The sequence below is a fragment of the Xyrauchen texanus genome, chromosome 26 (assembly GCF_025860055.1).
Source record: "Xyrauchen texanus isolate HMW12.3.18 chromosome 26, RBS_HiC_50CHRs, whole genome shotgun sequence".
Lineage (NCBI taxonomy): Eukaryota > Metazoa > Chordata > Actinopteri > Cypriniformes > Catostomidae > Xyrauchen > Xyrauchen texanus.
In genome coordinates, this window is record NC_068301.1 from 13380378 (window position 1) to 13407854 (window position 27477).

General features: G+C 37.7%; 1 protein-coding gene across 2 annotated transcripts in view; it reads right to left on the bottom strand.

Moving 5' to 3' along the window:
* The window catches only part of LOC127620336 (ephrin type-A receptor 7-like), a 176790-nt gene that overhangs the window by 70813 nt on the left and 78500 nt on the right, over window positions 1-27477 (bottom strand). The gene's annotated exons all lie outside the window — the stretch shown is intronic.

Genomic DNA, 27477 nt, shown 5'->3' on the forward strand with positions numbered 1-27477 from the left:
TCAGCTTTCTGATTATGTAATTATTAAATTTCAAATCATTGTCTATATTTAATCATTTAAATCATGATTAAATGATTTGGGAATTGCACTTTGGGATGTATGAGGTGGGATGTGTGATGTTTCTTCTTTAGTCGAACAATGATTAGTAATTGTTTTAAGAATACACCATTAAAGAAGTCCATACCTCATCTCAAGTTTCAAGTCTTATGAAGCCATATAATATCATTGTGTGAGGTACAGAAAAAAGGGTTACGTTTTCCCTCCACTAGTTTTCAAATCAAATGTGGCACCTTTTTGACACATTACATCAGAGCTCTTCGTATGTATAAAGCATGACTTGTGACAGAAAGCAAGTACTTTGCAGCCTCTGTAAGGTGCCATTTAATTACCACAGAAGCAGGTCAAGTCTTAGCTATCACCAAAACACAGAATGAGACGTGTCTGCAGTTCTTTTCATGAGGAGATCAATGCGGCGCTTGATACTGGCATTGACACCCTGACATGAATCATAAACATGGCTTCACGATTGCTGTAGCAAGGTGAATAGCCACAGTCAGTCAGCTGATTAATATTGTAGAGGATGAGTTTACGAGAATGAATGCCCATTGCAATGAATATGCAACCGATAGGGGGACTTGTTATTTCAATTAGTCAATCTCCAACTTGGGCTTTGTGAAATGTTTAATGTTACTAGAATTGGTGCTATTTTAGTGCATTTCTATCTTTATTCTATGGAAGAATTTTTTTTGGATAAAGCATTATATTGTACACATTGTTTTGATTTCTTTCCTAAAAAGGAAATAAATGCATTTTGACAAGAATTATACAGAGTCAAATTTCAGCACTTTCAAATATGCGATTAATCGCGATTAACTAGGAACAATTACCATTCGACACATTATGCCAAAGTGCACTTCAATGACATCAAGCGTCATTGGTTCTAGTTACCAAATACCACTGACATCAAACCTGATCTCAGGAACCATTCTGAATTTTAGAGCTTCAGCGGAGTGTAAGATTTTAAGTGTTTAACGACTTGTATTTCAATTTGTTTGTCCCACAAAGTTACCATACGCTTTTTTGAGGTTTGAAATAAATCACATTTTGACTACTTTTATGGTTGAATAATGGCTTTGTTATTTTGTCCTTTTTGATAGACATGGTCACTATGAACTGTTGTTGTATGGAAAAGAGTCGCATACAAGTGATCGGATACAAGTTTTGAATGTCATTAGGGTGAAATCAGTCTTTAAAAGGTCTAATGGTGATCAAACCAAACAAGAAGAAACAACACAAGTCAGGAGAAATAAAATGAGACTAAAAATAACATTTGAAGTCATTGACTCTCGCTGACGTTGAGCCTCTTGACACGGTTCTGGTTTTGTATGAGCAATCATATTTCGCTGAGGGGTCTCTTCATAAACACCCAGATCTTTCGAAACACACATCAATAAATCATAAAGTATATAAAGTAAAAAATACAGTAAATGTGAGCAATTAATTGTTTCAGTGGAGTTCTGACAGGAGGTATAAATGAGTCTAAAAAGATGTTTGCTTTGCTCTCTCATTCTTCTCCACACAAATCGCCTTCATTATTTTCAGGCTATAATTCCATTCTGTCTTCTACGTCAGGCTAGATTTGCAACCAGCTGTCAGGGAATCAATAATTCATGTCATCATATTCAGATCACTGCTTCATTGCTGCTAATTCTAATTTATGAAAGAATACCTTACGAATGGAATAAATCCACATAAATGAAGGAGTTAAAGGACTATTTTAAAGGTCTTGCCCATCAAACAGTCTTCAGCCTCCTTAGACAATTATAACCATTGGGTTAAAATTGGCCACAATAACCTTTTCAAGTTCTCCAGGTAACCCAAATGTTTTTTCTTTGAAAAGTGCGCAACAATGATTATGATGACATTGATGTGGTCTGTGTATTATTCAGGGACCCAAAAGCTATTTTTTCCAAATCTACACTGTCACAAACAATCACCTTCAGTGCCATGGTATCACAGCAGCAAAGTCAAATGTATTAGTGGTGCTAGTCAAGGAAAGCGTCACTATTGCTATTACTCATAGTTATGTTTAGGTATTTGAGCAAACCTCTAAAGCATTAAACATCAGTGCATAATTCTTCCCACACTCTTTACAGACGTAAATGATACCTCACATTGTTTGGCTTGTTTAAGAGAGGCATGCTATTTCTTTTCTAAGCAATCAGACTACTGATTACGATAAAATGGGCAAAACCCAAACTCTATCTCTACCAAAATATCAGAGACTCGTCGTGCAAAGTGACAGCTTTGTAAGGTCAACCACTCACTTTTTTCACACAGAAAATGCCAAAAATCTAGTTATTGTTGACAAGTCGGTCATAAATGTCTCAAGTGGACACAGAGACTGTTTCAATAGGATTTTTAAAATGATAGAGGGAGACAAAGGAGATGCTCTTAAGGTGACACATCATGACAGATTCTTTCTCTGAACGTCCATCCCTTTCATAAGATCACTGATCCTCTTAAAACACCTCACTATTTTGCTTCACTCTCACTTTAATTTCTTTGCATCACTGTCATATCCTTTTTGTCAGCCTTTCTTGCTTTCTTCTTCACTTTCTCCATTCAAAACCCTCCTTAAAATAAATCAAATTCAACGGCACTTATCTCAACCAACAGAACAGTAGAACATCCATGGATAGGAGTCCAAATTTCAAGATATTACACTGCTCTGCCTTAATCCTAATCATGGCGAAAATGATCTGAGCTTTGCCCTTTGTGGATCGGTGGTGGCTCGCACTCCCACGCCAACACTGACCAATCTTCATCAAAAAAAGTTTCCTCATTAACACACAGATCTCATGCAAATGCCCATGACCGAACCCCACACTCAATCATGTATTTCTTTCATGAAGGAGGTCTATCAACCCTTATTGGTTCACACACTTTATCTACTGATCTTTACTGATTCTCAGCTATTTTGCTTCAGGACCCAGATTTTGCATTGACCATCAAGTGGCAACCCAGCAGAAAACAAACATTTTGTTAGTATACAAATGTAAACATAAATGCACTTCAAATCAAACATTGAAACATTATTTAATATCTAAAATGCCATTGTTTAATTGGATGCAACATGGGTAAAATAATAAAATGCAGGTTAGCTGCAGTTTATTGTTTGCATTTAGCTTTGTTTTTTCCCTGCTGTCCATGACCCTAACCAAACCATTTGGGGTCATGAGCCACTAAAAGCTGTGATTCTGCCATGCTCTCCCTTCCTTCCCCAACGAACCACATTAGGCCACCGAGCTTAAGAGGGTTTGAAAAGCAGAATGACATCATCAAAAGTGCCCATGCAGCTAATCTTGTGGTTTTGTTTGCTTCCTGTCACCTCTGATGGATGGTTTCCATTTAGCCAAGTCCGAAGGAGATTTGTAAATGTCCAGAGCTGGACTTGAGCCCCTGATGAAAAGGCACAGGGCTGAGCGATCCAAGCAGAGTCAGGCATCACTGCATGTGTGCATGGTGCTCCCATCACGTGAACTTGGGTATTCAGGTCATAGCATTTACAGATCATAGCCCACCTCATTCACACATACACGTGTGCAATTTCTCACCAAAGAGCCTGGGGAACTCTGTTAAGGTGTAGGACTAAATAAAAAGTGTGAGGGAGCTTTTGTGCAATGGTGTGAAGAGGAAATCAAAGGGGAGCAGGACAAGGAAAGAAGAAAAAGGGAAGGGAAATGAAAAGAAAGGAAGGAAAAAGGAAAAGGACAGGGACAAGAAAGGAAAGGAAAAAAACAAAGGAAATAAAAAAGAAGGATATAAGGAAGGGAGGGAAAGAAAAGGGAAAAGGAAGGGAATACAAAAATAAGGAAGATAATACAAGGAAGGGAAAGACAATAAAAAATAAATGAAATTAAGAAGATAGTGAAAAGAAAGGGAAAATGAAAGGAAGGAAAGTAAAATTATAAAAACTTAAGGAAGGTAAACGGAAAAGGAAGGAAAGAAGGTAGGAGTGAAGGGAAAGGAAAGAAAAATGGATGGAAGGAAAAAGACTTAAGGAAGGATATAAAAAAGGAAGGCAATATGTAGGAACCTAATGTGTGCTAATGAAATGTTGAGTAAGTGTGCTACTGTGTTTGTGTGTTTCTGCAAGAGAAAGGCTGTCTTGTCCATATCACATCTGCTCCTTGCAGACAGCAGGGTAGCATTCACAGTAGGGAAAGTGAAATTGATTTCCTGTAGGCTTTTGGTGACATTACTCCTGTCCCCTCAAACCCCAATCTCAACATGCCCATGTCCACGTCTGCCTGATCAGAGCGCAAGCTATCAGCTTTCCCTCATTAGGCCGGGAAAGAGGGATGAGATCTGAAAGCAGAGAGAGCCCCGGCCATTTGCATTCCAAAACCATCAGGCAGGTGTCAATGGTTATGTTTGCATCTGAAAGTCAAAGCAATTTCAGGTGCTGCTCTCAAGAAATGAAGATGAAGAATAAAAAAAGAAAAACCTTGTTTCTGAATCAGTGAAGGGTGTCCGACTGATGAGGATGCTGGGTTTGGAGAATGAGAATTGGGGTGTGAATGAGATGTAGGCAAATTTGCAACATCTCTGAGAAATATCTGGACGCAAAAGGTTGGGCGCATTTGCAGCCTCAAACAATCACCTTTTCGTTGTTAGCTCAGGTAATGGTTCTCACTTTTTTCAATTTCTCCATTCGTTTTCAGGATGTTATGCTCAGTTTGAACATTAACCGATAGAGTAGGGAGAAAAAAACTTGTTTCTCTAAGCTGGCATGCAACAACTCTGCATGACTTAAAATATTCATACACCGTATATAGTACTTTTTTTTTTTTCTTCTTTTTTTTTTAAATCAGAGGAAATTTTGCCTTGTCGAGGACAGAAATGATGTTAGCAGTGGTGTAGTAGTGATTGAAGAGCTGGGTATACAGTAAATAACTGAATGTATCAAGGATACTAAAAATAAAAAAAATAGTCGTCGTAAGCAACAACTTGCTACAAAAAAATAAATAAGTAAATAGTTTGGCCATATGGCCAAAGAGAATCACCTAAGTTTGCAGCCACTGAAAACGCATCTAAACGATTTACTTATTTATTTGTAGAAAGTTGTTCTCACAAAGACATTACAGTGATGTCATTATGTTGTTTACAAAAAGTTGTAGAAGTATGGCACAAATCATGCAAACAGCTTTATGAATTATTAAGATATGAGAAATCAAATAAGTGCCGCTGTTTTTTTTTGGGCCACCCAGTAGACTTGGTGGTGGGCTTATTTGACTTGGGCATAGGGATGCAAATTGTGGAAAATTCCTTTAACCGAGTAACCACCAGCATTAACTGGTTATTTACTGATTAACTGATAATCAAACAAGTCACCAAACGGGCATTACTGGCTGAAACAGATATTTAGCAAAATCTCACGTGACAGATATTACATACAAATTTGAATGAACAACTGTATATTTCCTTTTTGTATTTCATAAGAAACTCATTTTGAATGGATCGCTTGCATGCTCAATTAACCTACGAGGTGATAACTTTTGGTAGTTTAACAATGGAAGAATAAAAACAGCCAGCCAACCACAAATTGTGCTGCTAGGCAATTTTTGTTTAGAAAAATGAACATATTTAGGGGCATTATGGTATGTAGAAAGGTGAAGATAACCTCTGGAACCCACCATGTTTTTATATATATTACTGAAGTGTACTCATGCTACTACTAATCTTTCAAGTCCTATTTTACAATTTACATCAGAACACGTAGTCTTCACAGATAAATGCTTCATTCCTTGTAATTCAGACTGAGAAGAAGACAGTGGTTTATGTGTTAACAGTTCCCTCATTTGTACATAACATGCCCTTTATGTAAAACTCCTCAAATTAGTTGACTGATGTTTCTTTAATAAACCTCTTTGTTAATTTTTAACCGATAGCATTAGTCAAACAATTTGTTAATGCTGGTTAATTGGTTAACCGTCTACATCCCACCTTGGGCAGAGAGCAACCACTATGAGAACCCTATGAACAACCTAGCAAACCCTAGCAACCAGCCAGAACACCCAAGCAACTGAACTACAAACCACTCAGAACACTATAATAAAAGCATAACAACCACCCACAACACAATAGCATCTTCATAACTTCTTCCGAAAATTAAAAGTGTAGTTATGGTAGACATGACAGTTCTGAATATCTCAAATGGAACAGCAATTGTTTTAAACTGATGGAGGGAGCCAGAATAGGTTGGAATAAGGTGCCAAAAGCAAAACCAGGCAATTTAATAATAATTACAAAGATGAGGAGTATTTGTTAATTGTTTTCCATTATATGAAGAGGATAATAGGAGGTTATGGATAGTCACATGTCCACAATCAATGGTGTAGATGTCAGGAATCATACTAGATATTTTTTTCCCAAGTAACATGCTACCATTCTGACATTTAGAAAATGGTATGTGGACTGTATCGAGAAAAAGGTTAAATTAATAAAATTATTCCATGACCTCAAACCAAAACTGTAGTCCCTTTGACCTCTGACCTTGATTCTTAACAGTCATTAATACAATTGGCCAAGGAATTGATGGGGTGGTCCACCTTTGGAAATCGAAGTAACTAAAGCGGTTTGAAGGACATGAATTTATATGTGACAGGATCGATAGCAAGGATAGGTGGACACTGGTAGGTCTGTACGGGTTTGAAAGGTCAGGGTGAACCTCAGAGAGAGAAGAAGGGCTCAGCTGAAGATGAATGGATGCACAGGGCAGAAAGGCCATAAACGGTAATTAACAATCACCCTGTAGAATCTTGAAGTAGATGCTTAGAAAAAGCACAGTGTCAGTAGGTTGTCACTGCTGTGGTAGAATTGTAAAGGGATGGTTAATTCAAAAACAAAAAGGTGTATCATACTTAATGGATACAAACACACAAGAACACAAACATTCTCAAAGTTCTTTTGCCTTGCATGCAAACAAACACACACACACACACACACAAATGCATGACCCTCCGAGAGCACCCGCATGACAATGAACTGTTTTTGTCAGTCTGGCGTTTGCATACAAAATGAGGCAGAAACATAATCAATGCTACAACTAAGCTATGAAGGTAAAAGGCTTGTAACCTTGTTGTGTAATTGATGGCTTCATCTTTCATTAGATTTTTCTTTTTCTTTAAAGGAGCCCCGTTTTAATTAAGACACAGGATGCTGTCGGGAGAAGTTTAAATTGAAGTCAAGACATTACTGAAAATGGGGAAAATTAGAATTAGAGCCCAGGGTGCAGCTGAGCCCTGGGATGGGGAGATGATGAGAGAAGAGCAGACAGACAGTGGAAGAGATTAAGATTAGAGGGAGAAGAAACAAGACAAAGAACTGAACAATAGTGTACAGTGAGGTACATTAGACCATAGGCATACAGAGAGAAACATAAAATTAGAATGTCAGGAAATGCATTAGAAATAGGGTACAGTGTACATTAAAATGTTTCCGATTCCGTGTCTTCCCTCAAAATCTCTTCGTGTCTAATATTCTTTCCAAAAAGCTGAGTCTCAAAGCTTTTAAGCAGCTTTTTACCCTAAAAGAAGCTTCTGGAACATTAGGTCAACCATGCTTACCATTAAAGGGTCTTGCTCAGGATTCTTCATTAGGTTGTCAAATTATTTTTTTTTTATCTCACTTAATGGCTTCCTTTTAGACAGCACTTCACTACTGCAGAAAGAAAAAAAACAAAATTCCAAGTATACATTTTGTAACTACAATGCTCATCCAATCTCTGGCTGGGTAAAATAGGATTCCAGCAACTGCATCTGATGTTATCCCTCAGATGATGCTTAGATGAATGACTTTAGCTGTCAAACAACATGGCCGCCTCAAAACTCTAGACTAAAAGAACAAAAAAGTCTGGCATAGAACAACTACAATTATTGACCTTTGAAAGGTCATTTAAACAGGTCACCGGAATAAAATGTTCTTCTATCTTTTGTTAAACACCCAGCTACAGTAAGAACACTGATTGCAAGCCGTGCATAAAAACTTGGACAGAATGTACATTCATCTTTTGCACGCCAGCTCTGAGGTGGTGTTGGGTGTTCACACACACAGCAGATGGGTCTATAGTGTGTGTGGGTGTATCTATTGATTTCTCCTGGCCTGCGGTCTTGCAAGCGCATCTCTTCCTCCTCGCTAACTCCATTCGTCTCATCCAAGACTCACTCCAGTCTAAGGTCTCCATCGCTCTTGGCGAAGGATGGAGCTATAAATGCCAGACAAGTTAGCCAAGCATCCTCCTAAACTTACTCCCTGGGTAATAGGAGTTTTCAAAAACAATTGTGTAGGATGTTTGGCATCACAAGAGGATAAAGATTCAGCACCAAGACCGCAGCTTGACATATGGTTATGTATTCTTGTTTCTTTCTCACTTTAAATTTTTTTTCACCATCTCTTAAAGGTCTATAAAAGGTGTGTGGAAGCAATGTGGATGTCCAGGATAGAACAGGAGCAGTAAGCTATTTCTTTATCTTCCTGCTTTCACTCTGCGCTGAGATGCTTGCACCGTGTGACTATATTGCACTAGGGTAGCATGTACTGTAGCAGTTATAGATCTGGGCTACTTACCATAAGGTTGAAGATTCAAACAATCCACGGAGAGGTCCATGGACTATTTAAGTGTATGCTTAATGTCTTATTAGTTACTTAGTTAAAAAGGTAAATGTGTTGCAATGTCATTTTTTATTTATTTTTTCAAACAAAAACACAAAAAAACAAAATATGTTATCTTTAACACTTCTGGATAAAAGCATTATCTAAATCAGGGGCTTTCAAACTGGGGCTGCAAGGGGGTCCATGGAAAAGTTTAGAGAAAAAACTGACATTATAACAGTTTAATCAAGATTAAAAACACATTTCAAATTTGCTTTACTTTTCCAAAAATACTTTTCTTCAGGTTTATCTAACAGTAATTTAAAATTGGGAGAAAACAGATATATTTGACAACAAATATATATCTGTATTCATATTTTAGGAAGGGGGTCCCTCACAAGGGTATTATCATATTTGGGAGTCCTTTGCATCAAAATGTAAAACAAAACCCTGGTTAGCTATCTATCTAGTTAGCTAGATAGATAGTTAGTACAATAATTCCAGTGACCAGCGGAGACATGTGAGCTCATTACATCCCTCGCAAAAATGACAAGCATACCATTATGGAGTCAAATTTTCGGATAGAATTTGTAATATACATTAAAAATGCAGAGGAAATGGTTCATACATATGTATTTAAAGCTACACTGCTGCATAAAAATATTTTATTTCAATATTAATTTAATTCTCATTTTAACACAGTGGAATGCGTATAAACTCACCTAAAGGATTATTAGGAACACCTGTTCAATTTCTCATTAATGCAATTATCTAATCAACCAATCAAATGGCAGTTGCTTCAATGCATTTAGGGGTGTGGTCCTGGTCAAGACAATCTCCTGAACTCCAAACTGAATGTCAGAATGGGAAAGAAAGGTGATTTAAGCAATTTTGAGCGTGGCATGGTTGTTGATGCCAGACGGGCCGGTCTGAGTATTTCACAATCTGCTCAGTTACTGGGATTTTCACGCACAACCATTTCTAGGGTTTACAAAGAATGGTGTGAAAAGGGAAAAACATCCAGTATGCGGCAGTCCTGTGGGCGAAAAAATGCATTGTTGATGCTAGAGGTCAGAGGAGAATGAGCAACTTTGCCTGAAATAACCACTCGTTACAACCGAGGTATGCAGCAAAGCATTTGTGAAGCCACAACACGCACAACCTTGAGGCGGATGGGCTACAACAGCAGAAGACCCCACCGGGTACCACTCATCTCCACTACAAATAGGAAAAAGAGGCTACAATTTGCAAGAGCTCACCAAAATTGGACAGTTGAAGACTGGAAAAATGTTGCCTGGTCTGATGAGTCTCGATTTCTGTTGAGACATTCAGATGGTAGAGTCAGAATTTGGCGTAAACAGAATGAGAACATGGATCCATCATGCCTTGTTACCACTGTGCAGGCTGGTGGTGGTGGTGTAATGGTGTGGGGGATGTCTTCTTGGCACACTTTAGGCCCCTTAGTGCCAATTGGGCATCGTTTAAATGCCACGGCCTACCTGAGCATTGTTTCTGACCATGTCCATCCCTTTATGGCCACCATGTACCCATCCTCTGATGGCTACTTCCAGCAGGATAATGCACCATGTCACTGTACTGAGTTCACTGTACTAAAATGGCCCCAGAGTCACCAGATCTCAACCCAATAGAGCATCTTTGGGATGCGGTGGAACGGGAGCTTCCTGCCCTGGATGTGCATCCCACAAATCTCCATCAACTGCAAGATGCTATCCTATCAATATGGGCCAACATTTCTAAAGAATGCTTTCAGCACCTTGTTGAATCAATGCCAATGTAGAATTAAGGCAGTTCTGAAGGCGAAAGGGGGTCAAACACAGTATTAGTATAGTGTTCCTAATAATCCTTTAGGTGAGTGTACATGCACACTGCAATAATGAACAGATTGTCTATTGAACATGCTCAAAGCCATACACTGTAAATAATGTCTGTAATTTTAATGGTGACTGTAAAAATGTTAAAGAAATATAACGTTAGTTGATCAATGAATATTAACTTAAAATATACAGTAAAACTTATAGTAAAACACATAGTAAAAATATATTGAAACTATATTTTTCAATAATTTTTACAATCCAGTTGTTTTACAATACATTTTCCTGTATAATTAATGCAAAAAATTTTAAATTGTTTAACAAGAGAATACATTTACTTTCAATACAGTAAATTATTGTTAAAATTACAGTAAAAAAAAAAAAAAAACAATAATCGGGCGTTCCCACAATTCTCTGCATCGTGACCCATCATTTTTCATTATATTTAAATGGGAATAGTTATGTTTCTTCTTATTTTTAATATCAGTTTTGTGCATTGGGGTGTTGTGTTTTATATTTGATGTAGTTTAGTTAATGTTTACTGCATTATATAAATTTCACATGTGTTAACCTGATGCCGTTTAGCATTTGTGTGAGTGACACTGAGCACCGTCATTGCTCATTGGAAGAGCCACTATTGGTGAACTTTGCGTCATTTATTCTGGCAACCACAGCTGCCAGTAATTTTTTCTTTTTTTTTTTTCTTTGTAAAAACAACAGGATTTATTTTTTTGTGTATGATTTTTTTGTGTATGATATTCCCATTTGCCTGCCACCTCATGAATTGTTCCATCCTCCTGCCCACTTATTTTCCAAGAGTCAAATGAATGTAAGCCAGTGAGCTAGCTATCACTGGGCCTCATCAGAGCTGTGAGCTGGTGCTGTGCCAAGTAAATCTTCACACTTGAATAAAAAAAAAAAAATCAATAGCTTATTTTTAATGGAGAAATCCTAGAGCGCATCACAAAGGCAAAATTGCAAACAGTGGCGGCTTCTTAGACATTAGCGCTGCAGCTGGAGCGGCTGCTGCCTGTGGCAGCCCACAGATCACTGAATCCACCACTGCATCCGCTGTCGAGACCGCTGGTTATGATAGGAAGTCCCACCGCGGTCGGAAAACTCAAAGTCAAACTTTAGACACCTACAGTGCGGATGCTGTTATTGCAGACAGCAATGAGCGGATATGATGTTGAGGAGAGGAATGCTTAACTGCATCAAAGTTTGAGTTTGTTTTCTGAAGAAAATGAAAGCAAGGCATAATATCCTGTGTGTAAGACTGCCAAGCTTTTTCAAATATGTATTGTGCAAGAGCTGTCCTATGGCTTATATGAATGCAAACATACACGTCCTCTCTCTTGTAATGACATGTCTTATCCTGAGTCACCACTCTTAGCAAGCATCCTGGGGTAGATTCCTGGTAATTCATTGAGGTACAGAATGCATTTAATAAACTATTCATGTCTTGCCACAGATGAACAGGCCGGACACCCAGTGTGGGCTCCATGGAAGTCCAGACAGACATGAAGAGAGCAAGTTAGAGACAGGGAAAGATGGACTGGGATACAGAGAGAGAGAGAGAGAGAGAGAGAGTATACCAAGATAACCAGCTGAGAAAATGACATAAGCTCTCCGGCAGTTATCCCTTTCATTCGCACACTGCTCTATACTTAGCACTGAATAATTCAGAGTGAGGCCACTCAGAGTCACAGCCAAAGTGCTGTAATAGCTACAGTCCACAGTGAGTGAGAGAAAGAGACAGGGGACAAATATAGTTGAAGAGCGCTTATAAGGTACCAGTGATAGTAAATGTGCAGAGGAAATCTTGAAAGGCTATAAGAGCTGCTGAGACTTACAGTAAACTGAGGGACAGGACAAACAAACATTAAACAGTCACAAATATACTCACATGCATTTTGACTGAGTTAAATAAAAAAAAGAGCAAATGTACCACATATAAACAATACCTCTGTGTGTGAGGTGCCATCTGCAAATCTAGCAAATGTGGAAAAGTTCATATGTAAATGTAAAAATGACAATTCTTTCATAATTTACTCCCTTATGCCATCCCAAATATGTATAACTTTCTTCTGCTGAACAAACAAAGATTTTTAGAAGAATATTTCAGCTCTGTAGGTCCATACAATGCAAGTGAATGGTGACCAGACCTTTGAAGCTCCAAAAATTACATAAAAGCAGCCTCAAAGTAATCCATACAACTCCAGTGGTTAAATCTGTCTTTAAAATCAATATGATAAGTGTGGGTGAGAAACAGATCAATAGTTAAGTAATTTTTTTACTATAAATCTCAAATTCTGAAAGTGAAAGAGGAGATCTATAATAAGATAAAAGACATACATAAAAACACTGGAGTGGTATGGATAACTTTTATGCTGTCTTTATGTGATTTTTGGAGCTTCACAGTTCTGGTCACCATTCACTTGCATTGAAAGGACATACAGGGCTGAGATATTTTCCTAAAAAGCTTTGTGTTCAGCAGATGAAAGGAAGTCATATACATCTTGGATGGCATGAGGGAGTAAATGATGAGAGATTTTTCCTTTTTGGGTGAACTAATCCTTTATAAAACATAAAACCTGAAATCAAATTCACCCTGTTAACTTAAATAAATGTTCCTGGTATTATTGGGCATGATGCATCAGTCAATATTTCATCAAAATCTAATAGGGTTCTCTAAAATGTGTCTCTTCAGCTGATATAATCAAGGCCACATGAACAGGGAAAATAATATTAACCAACTAGACACTGGCATGGGACCCTCTTTCAACGGAACTTTAAGGGACTTTTTCACCGGTTGTATTTTCTGCCAGGTTGAAATCATAAATCTGACAGCATAGAAAAGCACACCTCTTCTCAACAGTCCACAATTTGAAGTATAATCAAAATCCTTGGCACAAACAGTGCAGAACAAAATGTGTGCCAATGTATAGTGGTTCTGAAAATAGGACTTAAAGGAATGCTCAGGGCTTAATACAAGTTAAGATTAATCGACAACATTTTTGGCATTGTTCCACAAATAAATAAATAAATGAATCATCATATCAGCCCTCGTTTATTAAAAAAAGCAGACATCATGGCAATACTTGTGATGGAAGGGAATAGGTTCAGTCAAAAAACCTTAAAATCATGTAGTAACATTATCTGTGTGATATTATATCCATTAGTACAACTTTGTTATGACGACATAACGCCCAGTACAGGATTTTATCACACTTAAAACATGTTAACACGTTTAAGGTTTACATATTGTAGCTATAGTTTTAAAACATTTAAAACTGGCCCCATTCACTTCCATTGGAATTGCCACAAATGTTGTTGATTGAACTTTAAGAGCAGTAGCAAGAGTTATGCTAGCAAAGCTACTTTTCAAAACCTGTCCTACATTATTTTCCAATTTATATTCGGTTTCAATCTGAAATATGTCCTGTAACAAAAGTTGAATGCTCTACAATTGCCATTTTCTGTTGTCTTTAACACATTAGAATAGCAGTGTTGAAGATATCTCAAGTGGCTATAAGCTTGGCCTTAGCTGTTAGCACGGCACACATGCTAAACAAGCATACGTCCAACCAGCACATCTGCGACCCTCTGCACACACAGGTATTCGGCATGTCAGCTGTCTCCACAGCAACCTCGGTCACCATGCCAACCTCATCAGGGAAGGTGACAGGCCTTGGGTCAACGTGATTGCTAACTCAAACAACACATCAGGCTGGGCAGACTCTGACACGGGCGCTCCAGCTGTGGTCACTGTACATGCACCGTAGCTAACAGCTGTTGAAATATCCCTGCCAAACAGAGGCCACTTTGTGCTTGAAATGACACATAATTCTTATATGTGACACATAAATGTTAGGTTTTATATAGCTCACTCAAATTTGACAAATCTGTAAATATTTACGAACCCCAATGATGTTTTAAACCCATACGTTTTTATTTTCTGTGTGTTCACACGAAAGGAAAATTCTTCAAGAATCTTCACAAAGCTATTTTTCAGTCAAGGACAGTTCAAAAGTTACCACATCTGCCAAGCTCCAAAGACTTTCAAATATTCAAATGCACAATATTCAAAGTCTTCTGAAGTCATACAATAGCTCTGTGTGAGGAACCGACTGATCTATAAATAAAGGCAGCCTCAGTGGTGGCTCAGGTTTACTGGGGAAATAGGCAGGGTTACTGACCAGAAGGTTGGGGGTTCAAGCCCCAGCACCACCAAGATGCCATTGTTGGGCCCTTGAGCAAGGCACTTAACTCCAGGTTGCTCCGGGGGGATTGTCCCTGTAATAAGTGCACTGTAAGTCGCTTTGGATAAAAGTGTCTGCCAAATGCATAAATGTAAATGTAAATCTATCAGTCAAGTGTTGTGTGCACGACTGTTTACGTTTTGGCATCAAAAACAGAGAATCATCTGACTATTTAAAAACCTCATATTAAATTTTTTGAATAAGCTTATTTTTGGTATTTATCTGTGTATTAGTGTGCATGTAAATGCACTCATTGAGTTCAATTTGAGAACTGGTTTGTCAATGAATTGTTTAGATTAGTGAATCTGATCAACCACTTCATTATAAAAATAATGATTCGTTTACAAATCAGACTGATTCAGTTCTCAAGTTCAAGTCTCAACTCACTAAAGACTTGGAATATAGCACATGACAATCTGAAGGCCTATAACTTCTTCTTTAGAGATGTTTTAGTGACTTTAGGAGCTTAAAAGCCTCACTATAAACTCTAAAACTATAAACTGCCATTTCATGGAAAAAAAAAAGATGTGTGAAGATTCAAAAGATTCTTATTTTGAGTTCGATGGACAACATAACAGCATACGGGTTTAGAACAACAATAGGGAGTAAACAGAGACAGAATTTAGTTTTTGGGTGAACTATTCCTTGGTTCCCATGTCATTCCTTCCTGATGATTTACGTGATCATCACATTGAAAGATATTTACATCAGTGACATAAATATAAAAGAAAAGGTTGATTGTACATGTGGATTATATTAATAAGGATATACTAAAATGTGCCGCTGACACTTCTTTTGAGATATTTTGTGTCCTGAACATGGCCGAAAGCCCTTGATCACTGCATGGAAATCTAGGAAAAAAAGCAAGTGAATGCATTTACAGCCTGAAGAGATCATCTGAAGGTGACACATATTAATAAAAATAATTTGTGCTATGGACATCAATGATAAAAAATTATGTGGTTTGAGGAGAGGTGTGCCACTATTTTTCGAAGTGATCAGATTTTTGTTTTATGCATGAAAATGTATGCAAAAAAATTCCCACAGAATTACATTGAAAGAGGGATATCTTGGGACCAGAATATCATAGGGATTAGGTATGGGGTCTTGTGACGTGCGCTAGTAAACAACCAACTAGCAACCATCCAAAACACTCTAGCAATCACATAGCAATCCCCTGGAAACCATCCAACATACCCTAGCATCAAGGTGATATTTTTTTTCAAAGGTAAGCATAACTCACATTTTCTGCAGAAGTCATCCAAAAATCTAGTTATTAATCAATATTCTCTAGGATTGGTATTTCTATGCAACCAAATCCACATGTGTCATACACCTTTCTATGGAAATTGCTGAGAGCAAAAGATTACTAACAATAAAGGCTCTTTAATTCCAATTCAACAAGGCCAATTTTAATTCAGTGAGGCCATCTGCACAATTCAATCCCCCACTTCTAACACAATTGTGATCTTCTGATTGTACAAGTGCATGTTTTAAAAACATAAAAGGACTTTCATATCTACGGTATTGTGTTGGCAAAATAGTAAAAAGGAAACATAAATCTTTATCATCTTTTATAGGCAGAATAAATTAATTACCACTGTTTAATTTAATGAGCCATTAGTATGTGATTAATTTGATTTGATGCATTTATTTGCTGGTTGCATTTTTGTTTTCTTTTTTTTTCCCCAACTTGTTTCAAGTAACTGTTTATGCATGCCTGCCAGCACTAAACAAGTTTGTACATGTAGCTGTGATGTTTAATTGGATTTGAGTGGGAAAACAAGGGCTGTGGTGTGAATTGGCAAGGAGGTGAGAGAATGTTTATTAAATGGATAGTTCATGTCCTGGATGCTGATTGGTCAATACAGCATTTCAGATGTGCTAAAATACACAATACAGTATCAACAGACTGAGGCTATCATTCTGGCAAACATGCAATTGGTTTTGGAACAACATGAGGTTTAGTAAACAATGAACTATCCCTTTAAGTATGTTATGGGTGGTTTGTCTTTTGGTACTAATGCAGCAATGAACATGACAGGTCAGTTTGTGTTTTGCCACCTAATAAAACATTTGTCAATGCCACCCTCCTGATGCCACACGAACACAAAACCATACACAACACTTGACCTTTCCTTTTCCTCACAAGACGCCCTAGTGAGCCACTCACACACACAAACATACACCGGACAATGAGGCTCTACATGCCGAGGATAGCACACAGCGGTCAATAAATGACAAGGGGCACTTATTCATCCATCCATCCTGTCTTTTATTTACACCTGAAGTTCATTGACTGATACCATTGGCCAGAGGAAGGGTGTCGGCGGCTGGTAATTGGAAAGTCAGCCAATTAGACTGATCTAACAAACAAAGGTTGCAACAGCTGGTAAGGTCATAGGCAGCCAGAGGTAGTCTGCTCCAATCCATTTGCCATCATTTTGGCAAAGGGCCAACATATTAGAGCGATCAATGTTTATGCTTCCCCATCCATCTGTAGTCGTCATTCCATAAGTGAGGTGCAGACTTAGAGGTGAACTGGCAGTATAAATGAGTTTAGAGCTCCAATAAATCTTTCAGCAGGGCACACTGCCTGAGTGTTGCCTTTTGCCAGTGGGTCTCCTCTCCTGGCATATGCAGCAGGTCCATAGACCAGAGTGTGCGTGATTCACAGCACAGAGAATAAAGGAAAGCTGAGGTGTTTAGCACTGCTGTCAAGGGAAAAGGGATGTGCAAAACTACTTATTTTCAAAATCGACTAATCAGTGGGCTGCCAAAATGAATAGTCTAGTAACTAATCATTCTTCAGAAACCCCAGTATAATTAGGCTGTTTTCGGGTTCACTTGACCTGATCAGATGGGTTTACAAAAGCAGTGGTCTTGCATCGAAGAGCAGGTAGTGCAAAACAAAACAATTTCAAAACAGCCTAGCTGGTTAATTATTTTTTTAACAGTTTTTCTGAACAACGCAGAAGCACTGGGCAATGGGCATTAAATCTATTAAACTGTCATCCTCCACAATATTAATCTGCCAGTAGACTGTGGATATCCGCTTTCTTACAGCAATCGTGAAGCTGTATTCATGATTCATGTCAGATCATCAACGGCAGAGTAGAGCACTGCTTTGAACTCTTAACCGCCTTAAATGAAAGCTACTTGATTTCTAAGTCCCATTTGGGCATGTTTTGTATATCAAACAGGTCTGAGAGCTCCTTTCTCTATCCTTTTATCACTGACATGGAAGCCCTGTTAGAAATCCTTTTTTACTGAGATAACAAACTCTGAAGCTCTATCACAGAAGAGAGCGTAACTGTCAACTAGTGTGTTACGACAGTAACCGCGTAATGCTATTTTATGCGAAGCTTGTTGGCTCCGCTTGGTTGAAGGGCTCTGGCGCTGTTGTGTGTCTGTGTAATGATTCTGGGTGTCATTGTTCATGCTGTAGTAATGGCAAGTGCGTTAATCGCAATTAAGAAAAATTAACGCGTTAAACATTAATTAATCACACGCACTAACGCGTTAATTCTGACAGCCCTAAATGATTACATCATGGGTTGTGGTTTTTGGGATACTTATAAAAATGGACCACAATGACCAAAAGGTTTGATGGTAAACACTAGATAATAAAAATATGTCTTAGTCTTGTATAATGATTCCAGGATTGAATATCTGGCAACTGAACCAGAATGTTATTGTCTTAATAAGTGCGCTGTCAGCTGTGCACCAGAATCAATACAGGCACATTTTTACACAATTACATTCAAGCGCATAATACATTGTACATCCCGTGACTGTAATTGCTGTATAAATACATTAATTTAACATTTCATATGAAGTGATTAAACACATTTTTTTTTTTTAAGTGAACAATTAAAATCAAAGGAGTAAAATAATTAAAAGCACCCAAAAAATTTGTCATTAATAAAAATAAGTAGAAAATACAACAAATAGATTGCTTTCTTCCATAATTAAGCCTTAGTTAACAGCTCTGTATTGTATAAGATGTTCCTTAATTCAAAAACAGCTAGAATAATTTACTCATCTTAAAAATGCAATGCTCATGATAGGACGATTAAAAAAAACAAAAGGAAATGCCAAAGATGTCCGTCTGCAAGTGGCATGGCAGTAGCGTCAGTCCTTTAAATGTGCACTCAGTAATTATTTCCTCATTTAAAAAGTTTTACTTTTAAAGAAATGAATAATAATTTTGAAACATATGCATAAATTAATGTCCACTCATGTGAGATGAAGAGTTTAAACATATCAGTAGCCTTATAAAAGCTATTTTATACTACATGGAGCAGGGGCACCTCATGGGGGCAGCCAGCCATGTTAAAATCACATGACCAGCTGAATACTACTTGCTTAACCTCAATAAGTGGCTTGTTATTGGAGACTTTCATTCATGGATTAAATTCATCCTGGTTTACTGTGCATAGTGAATTTCTACATTGGCATTGGTAACTGAAAACTGAATGATGCAGCATCCAGGCCACTAGGTGTCAGTGTACATACAATATTACTGAGTGCACCTTGAAAGAAGATCAATTTAAAGACACAACATTATATGAGGACTTCAACGTGCAAAGATATAGCTGCCCTCACTAATCCACTGATCAATTACTGGGCAACCGTTGTGAAGGGTAGGGAGCATGGAAGCAAAGGCAGTTGGGTTAACTCTCAACTTTCACAATATGTGTCCTCTTCATTTGCTATGCATTGATTTGGTGAACACTTGCACACAAACACACAAAGAGTATCCTCCCTCCTGAGAGACACAGTGGGAGAAGTGCCTGTGCACAGTCTGAAGAATATGACGGCTAATTGTGTTTGATTGCACATGGTAAGAAATCAATATCCTTCAGACACAATCACAATATGTCCCATATTACACTCAAACTCTGTCTGTGTTTCACATAAACATATCAGAAATAGCAGTACCTCTGCCTTTTATGGTTTACAAGCACAAATATGTGCACCTACTGACACATCATCGGCCAACTGGCTAAAAGTTAACAGCAGACGAAGAGAAAACAAGTGAGAGACGGAGATAAAGAGAGAGAGAGCAAGAATGACAGGTTTTTGATACTCATTTCTTATAGCTGGTGTTACACAAGGTTAATGCAACAATGCTATTTTGAACTCAGACAATTGAAAAGTCAGTTCTAATAGGTATACATCACCAAAGAAAGTGTTATATTCATTGAATGCATTGACACAGTATGTGTTTAGGATTAAAATCTGTATTAACTCAGGAATGACTCTCAATTTCACCGGTGCATACTACAGTAAACAGGAGCAGACTGAAAAGTCTATATTATTGGTAACAGAAGTAATTCCCCTTCTATAACTAGCAATAATTTTTTTATAATATCACCATAAAGATAGATCATGATAGTAAATGCATTTGGTTATTATCTACCAAAATTTTAACTTGAGAATGAACATCTGTATTTAGCTCTGCAAACAGGACTGCCAAACTTTTTCTGTTGCTTTGTGAACGTAGCCACTCAAACGACAGTAATGTTTAGAAGCTGTCGCGTGAGTAAGGCCATAATTAATGTGTGTGAACAGAATTAGTGTGTGTGTGTGTGTGTATATATGAAATGTCCGTTTGCACCCACTAGTCTCATGCTCTTGCCCAGAGGCAGATGACCTGAACAGAAGAGTGAGAGCGAGAGGAGGGGGGTAGATCCCAAACACCCGTGGATAAAGGAAAGCAATAAAGTGGCCAAGGCCATCTGAGAGTAAAATGACAGGAGATTAACCTGAGGGGAGAGGGTGCACACACACACACACACACACACACACACACACACACACACACACACACACACACACACACACACACACACACACACACACACACAATGTCAAAGCCAGCAGAAACACATTGAGGGCACAACATTTTGGAGAAAGAGCTGGAGAAAAGACATCGAGAACCAGATCAAAAAAGAAGAAGAAAGGGATTATAATTCTGCAGAGAAAGATCAAGAGCGAAAATCATTTTCTAAATCATTATTAGAATCCTTACAACAAGATACATTTAATTTAAATGGTAAAACATTTTCTTGTTTCATACCCTCATTGACTAAATATTTTTACATACATTATATATATACTATTGCTAGCTATAAAACTAGAAAAATCATCTTAATTCAAGATATATTCTCTGAAAACAAGGATTTTTTTATATTACTATTTTGCTTTCCAATTAAATGTGTTGTAGTTTTTGTAGTTCACCCAAAAAGGATAATTCTTTAATCATCTACTTACGCTTATGCCTTCTCAAACTTGTATGTCTTTCTACTGTGGAACTCAAACAAAGATTTTTTGATGGATATGGTCCATCAAATCCATGTCCTCGATACTTTCGGTTTTGGGTGAGAAGAGACCAAAATGTAACTCCTTTTCCACCTTAAAACTAGACATCTGCAGTCTCCTTGGAATTTTCATGAGCTTGATTACACATACTCACGCTTGACGCACGTGTAGAGCGCATGTACTGTACAGCACAGTAACATGTGCAGAGCACAGACTAGTGAAGAGCGCAGTTTCTCACAAAACCGATCGTATCGCTTTACTAGACATGGATTAAAACACTTGAGTTGCTTGGATTACATTTATGCTGCATTTCTGTCCTTTTTGAAGCATGAAATTGTTGTAACCCATGGAATTGCATTGTATGGAAAAAAATTATGTAGACCGATATATGGCCCAAGATACATTAATCGGCCGATATTTGGCCATTTTGTGATTATCGTATTGACCAATAACCATTTTTGCCTAGAAGTGCCAACATTCCCTTGTGTCAGTTCCAAAATATACCAATAGATTTGTCAATGGATACTGAGAAATTTCTGTTTCCAAAGTTTTTTTCTTTTCAAGTTTATACAGATTTTAGTAAAAATTGCATAAAATAAGTGTTTGTTTTATTACAGAAATTTTGTCTGATTTGCCATTAAAAATTGTATCGGCCTACCTGCTCTCTAGTGGTGTAACGATCCATCGATCTGGACTGATGCATCGATTAAATGACCAACGATCCAATGCTATCTAGACAATGTTTAAATATCGATATGGAAATTTTGTACGTTGTATGATGTACGTTTATTTTAATACTCTCAAGTCAGCCACATTCGTTTGCATTTCCGTCAGGCGATGAATCCACCTCATACCATTCATTTGACTTTGAGCGCTAAATATGCTTTTCATGTGGGACACAGATGTGCGCAGGGTCTTTCAAGACAAATTGTGCTCTGCTATCCATGCGCACGCATTAACCAGGCTTCCCGCGAGATGCCTGCTCCATTGACAGAATCGGTGCAAGCACGTCAACCGGGCACTCCTTTAAATGTTAGATCTTGTGATAAATGCAGAACAGCTCAATTGAGTGATTAATTTGGGCTTCCGTCGATATCGTTTCACATGCGACCCATTTGAATTTCACATGAGAATATGCCATTTTAAAGTACCACTGAGAAGTTCAACCATGTGAAACATCTTGACAATGCCGACATTCTGAACAGCACTAATGAGGGAAAGAGAAACAAATGCTCAGCTCCAGCATAAGTTATAAGACTTTACACATTACACATCAAGACCCTTTAATCCCAGATAACTCTAACATCATTTTTCATTACAACTGTGGAAGCCAAGAAAACCACGGATAGCACAGATAGTTGGAAACAAGTCATGATTATGCAAGTATTTTGAATTAAACTAAACTGAAAAATTCAACAAAGGAGTGATGATCACTTACTGTGACTTTATTTTTTATATTATTTATCTGTATAATTATAACAATACCCATAATAAACCAAACTGAACCAAAACCAGTTTTACACAATGAATCCAAATCAACTCACATTTTTGAAAAGGAGTTTAGAAAGCAAACAGCAATTTTTCAGCCTTGAGAACAGACACTGCTCATTTCTCTCAAAAAAAAAAAAAAAAAAAAAGTGATGGGATGGGATGGCATTCTGCAGAAAAAGCGAGGGAAGAGAGAGACCGTGTACTAACATCAGTGTGCTTGTCCCTCACAGCAGGTTGACGCTTGGCCGTCTCATCTCTAAGGATTTACAACCAGCAGCCTTGTAAGTGTGTGTGTGTGTGTGTACGAGTGGCCTTGACAGACCCATCAACCACCTCTTTTATGGAGATGTCCAAACACTCAAATATTGCCCTGCACTCTCAGCCGGGGTATAAAACAGCTACAGAAAGTCTGTTGCTCCAAACCTTTTTTTTCTGCTTTTCTGCCATTTATCATTTTTCTATGGCTTTTTTCTTTGTTGACCCTGATCTGTCAGTACGCTTCCATTGATTGGCCGAGTGTCGCAGCCTGCTGTATTGACTTTGGATGAAGTGACACTGGAATGAGAGCTTGAGACACACAGGGACTGGAAACACACGGTCTCTCTTCTTCTGTTCCTCTCTCTTTCAGACAAACAGCAGTCTTTTCTGTTTCTGTGAGCTGTCTGGGTGTTCTGCCTGGCTGCGTTACAGACAAATGAAGGTGAGAGCTTCTGATAACCCTGTCGATGCTAAAATTTGGACAGAAGGGAAAGTTGGAAGCCCCACCAATCTTATACACATATAAAAGGTACACTGCCCACCATGATGGGTCTCAAATACAACAAATCTCTACATTAAAAAGGTAATAAAATGCATATATTTTATGTTAAAAAAATTCTCCTCTCCTTTCGCCATTCGTAGCATGTTTGTCAGAAAAAAAGAATACACGTGTCTCTGAAACACTGCTCTGTTTGTTTGAGCATTCCTACCAGCCAGACACAGCAATATGCAACATCCAACAATTGGATCAACAAATTGATGAACCAAAATTTAACCAAATGATTTTTGGGGCGAGACTAACTGTTTGTCCAACCAATGACTTAACAAATCAATTCCTATTCAGTATTCAACAACTGATGAATCACTTGATGAACCACAGTTTGTACAGTACAATAAGGTTAGCCAATCTCAACAAAGATAATTTACATACAGAAGTCTTAAGGGTACTTAAGGGTAAAACATCCTACTTAAGTAGAGTGTTAAAGATGGAAAAACTAAATTATAGCAGGCAGTATTGCAAAAACCTTGCAAAACACTTTCATAATTAACTAAAAAAGAACATGACGGCAGCCTTTTTTGTGATAAAATACCACAGAAGAAAAAAACAGAACACTGGAGCTTTGTATTGCTATCATTTCCCCCTTATTTTCCCTCAATTCCTTTCAATGCATGACATTTACCTTTAACAACAGGTCATTATGTATCTCCCATGTTTCAGCAAGGGAGCATTACTGTCCATCTGAAAATCGAAGCACATTATCAGCCACATAAAACCTGCCGCAAGAAATATAAATGGGAGTTCTGATCGGGGATCAGATTTTCCAGTGTCAGTGTGAGGCTGTGCACTGATCCACAAACAGCACTATGGAGTACAACAGAGAATCACAACAGGCAATAGGTTACATTTAATCCTCCGGTTGTGTGCAATAGTAAAAGGTTACAGAGTATACAGTGGTGTGCTTTTGTTGTGTGTGTGTGTGTGTGTGTGTGTGTGTGTGTGTGTGAGAGAGTGAATGTGTTCAAGTGTGTGAAGAACATTGTATTACAAGTTTTAAATGCCTCAAAATTATGTATTACAAAGATTTTATGTCTGTCCCTTCACAGTATAGAGCACTTCAATCCAGTTTGTTTATGTGCTCAATGTTCCAATTGGAGCCGTTTAATGGGAGGTGACCCAGATGAACTACTTTGATTCATTTTGAGAAATTTCATGAAAATACACTATTCTTGTATCTATGTGCACACTGGGATGAGTTGTGTTCCGGTTTAACCTTATGTTGTGCTTCGGTCATTTTGATCTTTTGATATTTAGATTTTATTTAGTTTAAAAAATATATATTTTTTACTTAATCCAATTGGAATCAAATTCCTTGACTTTGTTCACATATGGCTTCGGAAAACAAACAACCATTTTCTTTAGGCTACATAATATTTGTTTTACTTCACTTTGTTACAACTGTTGTGTTCCCGGCCTTTGGAAATGAATGGATTCAAAATTTTAAGTGTTCAGGAGCATCCCAATTAAAATAAGCACTTAGTGTTTGTGGATGTGTGACTTCCAAAGTCCTTGGAAAAGTGCACGCACGCATGCACACCCAAACACACACCCCCACACACCCCCACACACACGTTGAGCGCCCTTTTGTGCATAGTCTTTCCATGTACACTCTTTGAGGAATATTTCAAGATCTACTTAACATATTATGTTGTGTTTGGGCTCGTTTGAATCAGGATAGTCTGCTGTAAGTTATGGTATGTCCTTGTCTATCTTATATGTATGTTACAGGAATAAGGAAAAACTTGACAAAAAGACACTCCTGTATATTATATGTATATATCAGTGGGAAATTTATACACAAATACTCACTGCAGTTTGGTCTCTGAGTGAAACAAATATTGCTTATACATTTTACTAATTGAGACCTTTCCAATGAGATTATATATATATATATATATCATGGCAATGTCATATTTCTTTTGTTTTTACCAACTCTGAATATAATTATTGACCTAAGAAATTTTCAAATTATGAAAACAAAACCGTTCTAATTTGTCAGAAAGGGGGGATCAGCTATATGCATTCTAAACTCTAAAAATGTAGTTATTTTATTTAGATCAAGTAAGTGGTAGTTCATCTATTACATAATAATAATTATTATTATTCTGCAGGGAGTGCCGAGTAGCCTGGTATAAAATTAGTTCAGTGAGTCCTTCTATCAATAATATATATATATATAAAAAGAAGTACAAACCCTGTCATAATTACCAAAAAAAAAAAAAAGTTGACAAAAAGATGTAATGCAATATCTAGGGATAGCATATGCAATATGAGAGATTTATTAACAATATTAGATGACCGGTCATTTTTGACCAGGAACACAAAAGGTGCTAGAATAAATGAACAACACAAGGGTTAATTACAAATAATTGAAAAACAACACTCATGATACCACTGTTGTCAGATTCTATTGGTGATTTGACATGTTACTGAAATCTAAGCTTTAACAACAGTTTGAGATTTCGGTCATTCCCCATTCATAATTTTATAACAAGAAAAAAGCTGCCCAATAAGTTACCAAGATGTCCACCAATGTAATAATCGATATAAATAGTGTAGATGAATTCCATACTGCACATACCGAGTGTGCTATATAGATAACTTGACTTCTCTTTGGCACAACAATATCCATACAGCCAGCTGGATGTCAGGGGCTGTTTGAGGTGACTCATCATTGTGTGGAGTTTTTAGGCATCTAGACAGAAAAGAGCATATTCTGTGCGAGAAAATTCAGTTAATAAATAAGTTGTCCTATCCCTACTATATTTAAAAGAAGAATTTGTTATGGTCACTGTTAGCCTTTAGTGGTTTGAGTTATTAAGCCCTTTGGAACGACGTTAAACGCTGAAAAACAGCACTTTTCATGCTAGAACACTACATAAACTGAAAAAAATCATCTAGCATCAATACGTATGTGCGCATCTTAGCCACTGCTCAAGCTAACATGTCTAGCAGAGTCATTTCTGATTTCATCTTTTAGATTTCCCTCAGAAAACCCTACATCCTGGCCTAGTGTGGCTTTCACCAGCTTATACAACAATACAGTATGCATTAAACATTACACACACAGTCGCAGAAAAGGGGAAGTCATGAATTAATGATGGGTTATAGCAAGATTTGCTGTTCCCATATGTCCACATCACCACAGCTCAAAGCTCCATATTAAAAAAATCCAAGAAAGAAAGGTGAATTTTGAAGAAAAAAATAAATCAAGCTAAGGAAAAAGGAGAGTAAGAAATGGACTCCAAGTTTACATGTACGGTGATAATGTGAACACAGTCTAGCTCTGTTCCAAAACTGAGTGAGCAAGCAACCTACAGTAAACAGCATTCATAATGTAGGTGTGCTCCCGAAGTGAAGGGTGTTCCAAAAGGAAGATGGAAAAAAGTTAGAGCCCTCGTTTATGCCAAAATCACAGGGCAGCATGGCATATATCATACGCAGATAAGGTGTAGGCACCCCTTTCTAATTAAAGGGTTTGACTAGTCCATTACATCCAATGAAAACAAATCATAATGCTACTCCATACAATGGCATTCCATGGGATTGTATGATTCCAATTTTGTGGCAACAATGGCACTTTTCTATTGCAGCATGTGCTCAAATCAAGTGCACTTCATCTGGGTTACTTCATCTGCAGTGGAAGACCATGTCTGGCCTGCAAAAAGTCCAGACCTTGAATCTTTGGGGTAAAATGGAATGCAAACTGTGAGTCAGGCCCTATTGCCTAACATCTGTGCCTGACCTCACTGGCGCTCGTGTCTAAATTATGGATGGGTAAAAATATAGATTTTCCGATACATTGTGATCTTCATTTGAACGATCTCGATTTCGATTCTTAAATCCCAAGATTGATCTTTTACTCTATGCACAAAGTCCTGGCACAACCCTTTACTACAATGAGAGGAAATCAGTCACATTAGCAACCAAATTTTGTGCAGTAAATGTTCAGATTTCACTCACCAGAGATTGTATTGTATAGTGGAGGAGTATTCAACAGTGAGGTCCTTTCAGTGGTGTTGAGAGTAAAAGTTGTTCCGAGTAATTGTGTATGTGTGTCCAAAGACGAGATCTACGCGACCCCTTTTTCATT